This window comes from Cyrtonyx montezumae, unplaced genomic scaffold (assembly GCF_038088225.1).
Source record: "Cyrtonyx montezumae isolate F1298 unplaced genomic scaffold, pur_monq_1.0 scaffold_29, whole genome shotgun sequence".
NCBI classification, from domain to species: Eukaryota; Metazoa; Chordata; class Aves; order Galliformes; family Odontophoridae; genus Cyrtonyx; species Cyrtonyx montezumae.
The window spans coordinates 3,136,009-3,147,320 of NW_027072033.1; positions in this window are offsets into that span (position 1 = coordinate 3,136,009).

Below are 11,312 nucleotides of genomic sequence, written 5' to 3' on the forward strand. Positions count from 1 at the left end.
GCAAGAAAAGGAGACACAATGGAGGGTCTGTGTGTCTGCAAGAACTTGCTGTCTACTGTGAATGAACAAGCCAAAAAGATTCAGTGCCTGAGGAAGGAGGTGGCTCACCTGTCTGTGGAGCTTGGTGCTGTGAAGGTGATCCTGCACAATGGGTAAGAGGCTGGGATGAGTGGAACCATGGGCAGGGCACTTCTGTGGGGTTGCCTGTGGGATTTCCCTGCCACTCATCTCTTGCCAAGGATTGCTGGCTGAGGTGTGGCACATGTTCACCTTGTGAGAAATGGTCATATTCAATAGTTCAGGCTCAGGTGGAATTCACTATGAATCACCATCTGTTTTATGCCTTTGCAGCAGCAGGAAGCCTTGAGAAGGGTGCGTCAGATCAGAGTGACACAACAGTATATTTGCTACTTCCCAGTTCAGATCTCCTTCCTTTCCCTTGCTGGTTGAGAACTGCAGAGTTCACAGCCTGTGTGAAGCTTCTAATCCCCCCAGCTGATGTACCCACCCCTGTTTACTTCTTGTTTAGCCCCTCCCTGATCTCCTTCTCTTCTTGTTTAGTTTTACCTATATTGGTATGCTGGGATAACCTCTCATAGTTAACTTTCATAGCTTTTTCTAGCTAGCATTCAAACTGCAGAACTGGTTTGTATCAGTACATCTCTCTCAAAAAAAATGCAGGTCTTCATTTCTGGAAGCAGGAATTTATCTTGCATCAGAGCTCCATGGTGCTTGTTTGGACCACTGCAGAGTTGTAACATCTTACTGTTATTAAAAAACAACACTTCTTTCTCCACAAGCTGCTGCCTTGTGCTTTATCTCTGACGGACTGGAAGATGAAACAGGGAAGAGATGACCCAGACCTTTCTTCTGCAGATACAGTCATTGTGTGCAGGCAGGAGTCCACTCTAGACATGCCACTTGGGCAACAAGTCAGTGGCAGGAGTGTGGGGAGTCCCTCTCAGGGCAAGGGTCCGGCCCTGGCTGGGAGAAATGTGCTGAGGCCGAGAGCACAAGACATGGCAGGGTAGCAGAAACAGGATGAGAGCTGTGTTGGCCCCAGGCTGTGCAAGTGCAAAGATTCCCAGCAATGTCCACCTCTTGGTAGAGCCTTCCAGAGCCTTGCTGGGGAAATGTCCTAGATGTGAAATGCCCTAAAATGCAAGTATCAGGTGATGAGAGTCAAGAGACACAGCCACAGGGATGCCCGGTTCCCAGTGTCTGGACGGTTGGCAACTGTGGGCCTGGGCAGGCAAAGAAGCTGCTGTCTGTGTGGGCATTCCTGGACAGCCCATATGCAGGAGTGCTCCCCAGCCATACAGCCCACATGGAGTCCACAGTGAAGGGAGGAGTGAAAAAGAAGCAGCAAGCATGAGCTGGCCAAGGTTGCCTAGCAGCTCTACATCTGCTAGGCCCCATTCTCCCTAGGACCAAACAGCCTCAGGCTTCCACCATTGCTCATCCTGCTCCTGCCATCTGGATATTGGCTCTGCTAGAGCACAGGGGCTTTGGTGGCCTGGCTGTGAGAAGAGAAACAGACAGAAGCCTCCTCCTCAGCCAAGGAGGGAGCTGGCCCCAGAGCAGGCTCTGCTCTGACAGAGGAAGATGCATGGAAGCAGCTTTCCCTTTAGATGCTCTGTGGAGGAGCTCCCAGCCCCACAGGCCTCCAGCCTCTATATCAGTCAGTGTAAGTCCAAATGTCTTCAGTCATCCCTGGCTTCCATCTTATTACCTGCTTTGTTGCCTTCTGGTTGCTTTCCAGTATCCTACAGTCCTTTTTATATTGTTCAGACTGGAACTGAATTCCATAACCTGGAATTAAACAGGGTTAAAGTCTACTGGTCAAATTCTGGCCTACAGATACATTTGAGTAGAACAAGCAAAGCAAATCAAATTCACTAAGGCCTTTGACACAGCAGGTACCCACATCATCTTCTTTTCCAAATTGGAAAGATATGATTTTGATGGGTGGACTGTCTGATGGATGAAGAACTGGCTGCAGGATTGAGTTCAGAGAAAGGTGCATAATGGCTTCAATGTCTGGATGAAGATTGGTGACAAGTGGCATTCCCCAGGGGTCAGTGCTGGTGCTGATAACTTTTTAGTATCTTCATCTCCTGTGACACTGACAGTGGGGTCAAGTGCATGCTTAACAAGTTTGCTGATGACACCAAGCTGTGTGGTGTGGTGAACACAAAAGAGGGATGGGATACCATCTAGAGGGACCTGTGGGCCCAGGTGAACCTTACGAGGTTCAACAAATCCAACTGCAAGGCAACCCCCATTACTAATACAAGCTGGGGGATGAAACGAATGAGAGCAGCCCTGACAAAAAAGGCCTGGAGGTACCAGTGGATGGCAGGTTGGACATGAACAAACAAAGTGCCCTTGCAGCCCAGAAAGCCAACTGAATCGTGAACTGCATCAAAAGAAGCGGGGCCAGCAGGTTCAGGGAGGTGATCCTGTGAGGACAGGCTGAGTGAGTTGGGGCTGTTCAGCTTGGAGAAGAGAAGGCTGTGAGGTAACCTGATAGTGGCCTTTCAGTATCTAAAGAGGAACTATAGGGGAACTATAGGAGAAAGGGGGACAGACTGTTTTGAAGATTCTGTGGTGACAGAGCAAGGGGAAATGGCTTCAAGCTCAAAGAGTGTAGATTTAGATATGAGAAAAAAGTTCTACAGTGAGGGAGGTGAGGCACTGCAACTTGTTACCTAGTGCTGTGGTTGATGCCCAGACCCTGAAAGTCTCTCAAGGTGAGGCTGGATCAAGGCCTGAGCAACCTGATCTAGCTGTAGTGTCCCTGTTCACTGCAAGGGAGTTGGAATAGATGGCCCCCTGAGGTTCATTCCAACTCTTAAGAATTCTATGATTCTATGAAATTTAGTATTGCTTAAGCAAGTGCAATTCCATTGTTTTTCCATAGCAACAATGAATTTATGCAAGCAACGAAGAGCAAACAGTTCTTTAATGTTTGATTCTACCAAGTTACGAATTGTAGTTTTTTACTAATTAAGAACACAACAAAATAGGACAGACAAAGAAGAGCTTTTTATCTTGCATGTTTTATGAATAGAGAATGTCTACTCTGAATGTTAGCTGAGATTTGGTTTCCCTTGTGACCCAGAACAGCACTACACAGCCTTCCCTCATCCTACAGAATACCAAATCATTTTAGCAAAGCTCAAACCTCCTGATCCTCTGAGGACAGCGGAAGTTGAACACTTCCACCTTCCATCTGCGCTGTCAACCTGTGAAGGAGTGCTTCTTCTGTGTTGATTTTGAGTGTCTGTGAAATGTCAAAAACGGTTTTGGGAAGTGAAGGAGCCAGCATCAGTCTGCAAGTATTTGGCTAAGTAAAACCACACAGTGCCAGATTTTTTCACAGGCTGCTTTCCAAACTCAGGAACAGGTTAGGAGAAATGACTCAGTCTTTGATTCTGTTTTGTTCACTCATCAACTCTGAGTCAACCACTCCCTTACTGCCAACTCTCTGGGCCAATCCCCCCTCTGTGGGAAAGAATAGAAGGCAAAAAAGAAGCAATCCAAACTTTTGTCTCCAGCTTCTACACTACAGAAAGCAAACAAACAACCTTTGCATCATCGCTCTGTTTTGTGGGTCACTCACACTACAGAGTTGCCCTAAAGTGAATGTCTGGAGAGCTACTTAGGAGCAAGAAAGAACTAAGGCATCCAGGTTCACAGGACAGCAAATGGAATAAATACCACTGACCAAGGATATTTGGAGATATTTTAGAAACAGAAATTTAAAAACAAACAAAATAAAAATAAAAAAACAAAACCAACCAACCAACCAAACAAAAACACCCAAAAACACAACCCTAGCAAAAATTCAGATCTTAGGTATCTGTGCTAGCCTAGTACAAAGTGATGCCATTTTGCAGGTGCTCCCAGAGCGGCCTATTTCTCCTGCCACATGTTGAGGCCTTAGGTTCATCAGTTTCTGCCCAAGACATATGTCATAGCCAAGCAACAGGGGACACTGCTACTTTCCTTGTTCTGTGCGACCTTCTAAGTGCTGCCATCTGTCCTGCGGGACACATGGTGACCACGTGCTCCAGACCAGCCTTTGATGTTCTCGTGCAATCGCACACACTTTGAAGCTTTGTGCTGTATATAAGGAGCTGATGACAACCATCGTGGGAGCGCCCGCACCTGAGAACTGGGCATTATAGCTTCACAGCACGTGGAAGTATATAAGCTAGTCTGGACATGGGGTTCTTTGGAAGTGTTGGGTCGCTCAGTGTTCCACAGGAAGGAAGGAAATATCTTCCATATTAAATCTGGAGCGACTGCAAAGCCTCTAGAACTGCAATCTCTCAAGCACTGTTTCAGATTAATATTGAAGATCATAGGATCATAGAGCTGGTTGAGTTGGAAGGGATTTAAAGATCATCCAGCTTCAACACCCCTGTCACAGGTGCAGTTGCCACCCACTAGATCACATTGCCCAGGGCCCCATCCATTCTGGCCTTGAGCATCTCCAGAGATGGGGCATTCACAGCTTCTCTGGGCAGCTGGTGTATGGGAACTGCTGAATCACGGCCTGAACCACTGATTGGTCACCTGAGGTGAGCACCAAGTCAGCCATGGGGGCACAGGTGGAGGTGATATACCTGTGTGATTGGAAGGGGTGGAGCCTGGCTCCACCTCTCCCAAACCCCATTTAAGGGCTGACCACCACCAGGGAAGGATCTCTTCTTGGAGATCCCTCCCACGTGGAGTCCCCTGCAAGCCTTGATATCCTGAAGGTGAGCCATCTTCTCTTCTGTATTATTTGTATACTATCTATATAGAACTACTCAAAATATACCATCATCTATACTATTTCTATTTCTTTGTGAAGTACCGTCCTTAGGAGTTATTTACCCCACAGCTGGCACCAGGACCTCACCACTCTCCCATTAAGACTTTTCCTATTAACATCTATTTTAAATCTGCCTCGTTTTAGTTTAAAATGATTACCCCTTGTCCTATCACTGTCTGACCATGTAAAAAGTTGGTCTCCTTCTTTTTTATAAAGTCTTCTAGTACTGAAATTTCACAGTGAAGTCTCCCTAAAGTCTTCTGCAGGCTGTACAAGCCCACTCCCTCAGACTCTTTGTAGGAGACATGCTTCAGCCTTCTGAGTCATCTTCGTAGCTTCCTTTGGACTCAATCCAACAGCTTCACATCTTTCTTATTCTGAGGACTTCACATCTTATTCTGAGGGCCCCAGACCTAGATAAGGGCAGAGTAAGCGAGGGACAATCACCTCTCCTTGCGAGCCATCCCTCTTTTGAGGCAGCCTAGGATACACTTGGCCTTCTAGGCTGAATTCATGCACTGCTGGCTTATATGGAGAGCCTTTTATCCACAAGAACTGTCAAGTCCTTTTCTACAGGCTTGCTCTCACTGCCTTCTTCTCCCATTCTGTACATATCTGGGATTGCCCCAACCCAGGTACAGCAGCTTCCACTTTGCCTTACTGAACCTCACTGGGTTAATGTGGGCCCACTTATCCAGCTTTTCCAGGTCCCTCTGCATGATATCCCTTCTTTCTCTCGTGTAAACCACATTGCTCAGCTTGGAGTCATATGCAAGCTTGCTGAGGGTGCACTAAATTCAACTGTCTATGAAAATATGATAAAAAGAAGATAGGTCACAACACAGATCCCTTAAAGACAGCACTCATCTCCGGCCTCCAAATGGACCTAGAGCCATTGACTGCAACCCTATGGCTGCGGCCATCTAACAAATGCCTTATCTACTGGATTGTTCACCCTTGATATCTGTATGTCTCCACCTTAGAGATAACAATGTCATGTGGGGCCATACCAAAAACCTTGCAGAAAGTAAGTGATATCAGTTGCTCTTCTTTTATCTGGTGACACTGTCACTCAATCACAGAAGGCCACTGGATTGGTCAGGCACAGTCTGCCCTTGGTTAAGCTGTGCTGGCTGTCTCAGATCAGCTGCTCATCTTGCAGCACCCTAGCATAGTTTCCAGGAAGATGTTTTCCATAATCTTCCCAGGCACCATGGTAGGGCTTACCAGCTTGTGGTTTCCCAAGTCTTGTTTTACCCTTGTTAAAAATGGGAGTGACATTTCCCTTTTTCCACTCACACAGGACTTCACAACCATGATTTGTCAAATACCAGCGAAGAGTGGCTTGGCATTTACATCAGCCAGTTCCTTTAAGACCTTGGGATGCATGTCATCTGGCCCCAATACATACTCAATTTAATTAGATGGTCCTGAACTCACTCTTTACTTACAGTGAGAGGGATTTTGCTCCCCAGACCTCCACCTAGAGCTTCAGAGATTTGAAAGATCTTGGAAGCCCAACTTCCGTCGAAGACTGGGTCAAGTAACCTCAGCCTTCTCCACGTCAGTTGTAGATGATTCTCTCTTGTAATTAATCAGAGGGGATACAGTCTCCTTGGTCTTTCTCTTTTGATCTATTTACCTGTGGAACCCTTTCTTGTTATTTTTCATATCCCTTGCCATATTTGGTTCCATCTGTGCCTTGGCTTTCCCAATCACATCTCTAAACATCCAGTCAACATTCCTATACTATACCCAGGCCACATGTCCCTGCTTCCACTACCCATGCATTTCCTTCTTACACCTTAGTCTCATCAGCAGGTCCTTTCTCAGCCATACTCATTTTCTGCCTCCCCAGCATGATTTCTTACATGCTGGAATAGAAAACTCTTGGGCTCTCAGACAGGCATCCTCAAAGAGCTTGATTCCTTTGTTCCTAAGAACAGCTTCTCAGATCTCATCAAACTTTAAATAGCTGGAAGTTCACTTTTGTGAAGTTCAGGATCCTGACTTTGCTTATTGCCAGGCCCACATTTTTTGAGATCATGAACTCAACTAGAGTGTAATTGCTACAGCACAGATTGCTTCCAGCCTTCAACTTTATTATCTCATACGAATTGGTGATCACCAGGTTCAGTAATGCTTCTCCTCTGGTTGGCTTGTCTAACACCTGGACCAGGAAGTTATCCTCAGCTGACTCCAGGTTTGCTTAGGGCCTACTGTGTTGCTTTTCCAGGTGACATCCAGGTGGCTGAAGTCCCCCACCAGGATGAGAGCCTGTGAAAGCAGTGTCTCTCTTAGCTGAAGAAAGGAGGTGTCATTAACAGGCTCCCCTTGATCAGACAGCCTGTAGTAGATACCCACCAGATGTCCTGTATTGGTTCAATCTTTAATTTTTCCTCACAAGCTTTTAACCTGGACGTGGCTGTTTCTCAGAAGCTGCTCTTCACAATCTATCCATTTCCTAACACAAGGAAACAGCTGAACTCAGCTTTACCTGCCCATCCTTCTAAAAAACTTGCAGCATCTGTCTGCAGTGTTTTAAGTTGTGTGATTCATCCCACCATGTTTCTGTGATAGTGATTAGGTCATAGTTTTTGAATTGCATCAGCTCCTGCTCACGTCCCACAATGTGTGAACTAATGCAGAGGCCTCTCAGGTGGGCTATCTTCTTTGAGGAGCCCTCCATAATTCCTTTGAGGTTCTTCCCTGCTTTCTAAAGTGGCAGTGTTCCCTTGCTCTTCTCTGTTAGTAGTATATCCCTTTTTGCCATCAAATCTAGTTTAAAGCTCTTCTAATCAGCCTAATCAGATTGCTGCCCAATATTATTCTCCCCCCTTCTGCTCATTGGCATCCCATCTGGCAGTAACATGTTGAGTTTCCTCAACGTTTGACTGAGAGCACGGAACCCAAAGTCCTGAGTGTGGCACCGTCCATGCAGATAATCATTTACCTGATCCATTTGTTTCCTTATTTTCTGATCCCAGCCCCCAACTGGGAGGACAGAGACCACTACCTGTCCCTTCAGCACCTTTCTGAAGGCCATGAAGTCTCTTGATATTTCTTAGTCTCCTTCTTGCAGCCTCATGCAACCTCACCTGAAAGAGCAGGGATGGGCTGTACATTTCTGACTGTAGCTGGTGTGTTAGCCTCTTGAGATCGCAAATGCGGATTGACAGCAGGCAGCAAATTCTAGAGAGATTGTCTAGGCAGTAAACGTTTGTTTCATTGCCCATCAGTGAGGAGTCCCCAGTTACTTTACACCCTTGTTATTTTTTTTGTGGTGCTGGTTCTAATTCAGGTAGTTTCCTGGGCCCTGACTGTTACCCACACCATCTCTTTTTCTTACCCCCCGAGCCTTGTATTTCTTACACTTCAGGGGTGAGGGGAAACCTCTTCTTCTGTTCTGAGGGTCCTACCCTGCTTTTGATGATAGTCCAGTCTCCTTCATCTCAAGTGTTTTTTCAGTCTAACTCCTCCAGGTTGGAAGCTGGCTTATCTTCTTTCCCTTGCAGGAACTTATAACGGCTGTTGGTCTGCCTGTGTCACTGCATGACACCAGGCACCAGTCTCTCTCCAATTGCTGGACACTGAGCAGCCTGTTGATTTCCTCATGCGACTGGCCAAATGCTCAAAAAGTTTGCCAAGCTGGACACTCTTGTAGTGATGACATTCCCTCTGCCCTCAGGTCCTAGGGGCACTTACAGATTCTGGAATTCCCTGCAGTGGAAATTCAGGACATCTTGGAGTTCTGCCTGGGCATATGTGTCTGACCAGGAGGTTATGGTCCTCCACTTTTGGTTTCTGCCTTAGCCTCAGCTGCAGTCACCATGTTGATTCAATAGAAAGCTGTTGCCTGCAGCTCACAGGACACAAAGCAGCTGGAATGAAGTTAACCAGGATGATCTACAGCCTGTTGCCCACTTGGGCGAGACCTCTCTGGATGTGCTGAGGGCCAGCAAGAGAAAGGGCTTGGCGCAGCAAGGCATATGGAGGGAGTGGAACATGGGTTTACTATCTCCCCTGTCTTTTTCTCCATCTCCTGAACACAGTCCCTTGGAAATGCCCTTGACCTACAGCTTAGTTTTAAACATCTTACTTTTATAAGTAAGATGACAATTCTTAAATATAATAAAGAAAGCTATCATCTTTTTTTTTCTTCATGCCAAAAGAGTAGGTTATAATAATTCTCTCTGCTGCTGCTTTGTTGAGGACTCTCAAACCTCTTTTCAGGTAAATATCTGTAGCACTTTTTATTAGAATTTGTTTTGTAGAATTGCAATTTATGAAACAATACTTTGCAATACCAAGTACACAGTGCACAATTTATTTCAGTGAATGAATAATTCACTGAAATAAGGTGATACACTGATAAGGTAAAACACTTAATTGTATTGGGACAGGTCAACAGAATGCCAGGAATCAGTACACCAGGTTGGAAACATCACATGGCTGAGTTACTTCTTAGTGCAGACTGTGATATTGAGTGTGAATGAAAATGGAGTATATAAGATAAATTAACTATGCTGTGAACATTTAAAACTACTGAACATATTCTTCATAAGGAAGATTTTGTAGTTTTGTATATATGTATTTATGTATGTAACTTTCTTATCCATTCTTGTGCAATTATTCCAGGGATGGCGTTAATCATGCACTACTCCCTTTTCCCTTTTTAAGATAGATACCATGTATGGTGACAAGATGAGCCTGTTTGAAAACCTTGGTGGCGTGTTTAGTTGTTAAAAATCAGTGTGGTTTTAACAAGTTAACAGAGAAAAGAAACTGATAGCTTGAGTGGGTAAAATGTTGAGAGGAACTGCTTATTTTGATTGGATTATCCATGCTCCTATTTTGCTGGAAAGTTCCAGTGCACTGCTCCATTTGCCTGCATGAGTGTAGCCTGAACTCTGAATTATTGCTTGCATTGGTGCCTAGATAAAAGAACCCATGGGATAAGGGATGGCAAATACTCATCCCAAGCACTCACTGCATTTTATAATGAGATTAAAAACTTCTCTTGGAGAAGCAATTTGTGACAATTTGAAGGTGTTAGGAATGCATGAAGTTGTGCATATTTATCTCTAGTCTTACACTTCTGTGATGAATACCTGTGTAGTAAGATGACTTTTCAAGGGCAGAGCTGTTTGTATGGAATCAAAGATTGGGTACTCTTTTTATAAGAGCAATCTATTAGGTCTACTTGGAAATATATCTGTACTTTGTAAACATATTTCCTCTTTTTATTCTAAGTTAGTGTGGGTTTTGCTTCAACCACAGACAGAAATAATCAAAAGCATTCTGGGCTACAGCCTTATAGCACTCAGCTGCCTCTTCCAGCAATTACTTTTAAATAAATATTTCTTAATTAAGCATTAAGGATAGGTGATTAGAGAAGACTGTGTTGTAAGTTATGTGAAGGTACTATTACTCTGCTCAGTACAAAAGTTAAAAAAAAAAAAAAAGCTGACCAAGTGGGGAACAACAATTTGTTATTATAAAAAAATAAAACAGGAATGGCTCTTCATTGAGAGGGAAACCTTTAAAAGGTATTTTGAAAGAAGAAATAAAGAACTCATATGTCTGGGAAATGGAGGTGAGAAAGTTTACCTGTTTAATACCAGTAGAAGAATTAAGATCATTGTTACAGCTTGGAAAAACATGCTGTAGTAGTAGAAAACTTTTCTGTGGACTAGGTACATTTTTAATCGGGTACATTTTTAATCGATTTCTTGATGGCTGTAATATATATTTTTTACAGCTGTATTTTTGCACATGATAAGTCTCCATGGCCATTTTGTATCTAATAAGAGTAAAACACTTCAGGGATTTTTTTCAAAGTATTGAACATTCCCACTAAGTAAGATTTGGTCCCACATCATCTACTTTCCATTCTGTTCTAGCTGTTCTTATTGTTTAATACCACTATTGCAAAGTTTTGATAAGGGAATAATTTATTCTTCATAGTGGCAGTACATCATCCAACCCAAGTATGCTTAACAAATACCAAGGACACCAAGGAATTTGCTCATGTGGATAGCTGTGCTCGTCTTAATTTATGATCTTTAATACTTCCCGAATACATATATGCTTAACACAAAGGAAGCCCTAAAATAGTGTCATAAATCTGTTTGGAGTGATCATCAGACTAAGAATGAAGCCAACCATGTAGCAATGGCTGGCACTGCAACAACTGCACAAAAACATAGAACTAGATCTCAGGCTGAAAAAAAAACAGTTTGTCTGACCTCTTCATATAGATGTAATCATTTGCTGTTGTAAATTTCGTTTGCAGTGAGATATGTTTGCACAACAGGATGAAGAAACAACTAGATGTAAGTTTAAGACTATCTTCCATCCGAGTAAAATGAAAGAGTGAGATTTCCAAGTGCACTAATAGTCCTGACCTATATGGCTAAAGAAAGCAAATGGACAAACTTTAGGTCAATTTTTGTCTTCTCTCTTCATTTTTCTCTCCATTGAACGT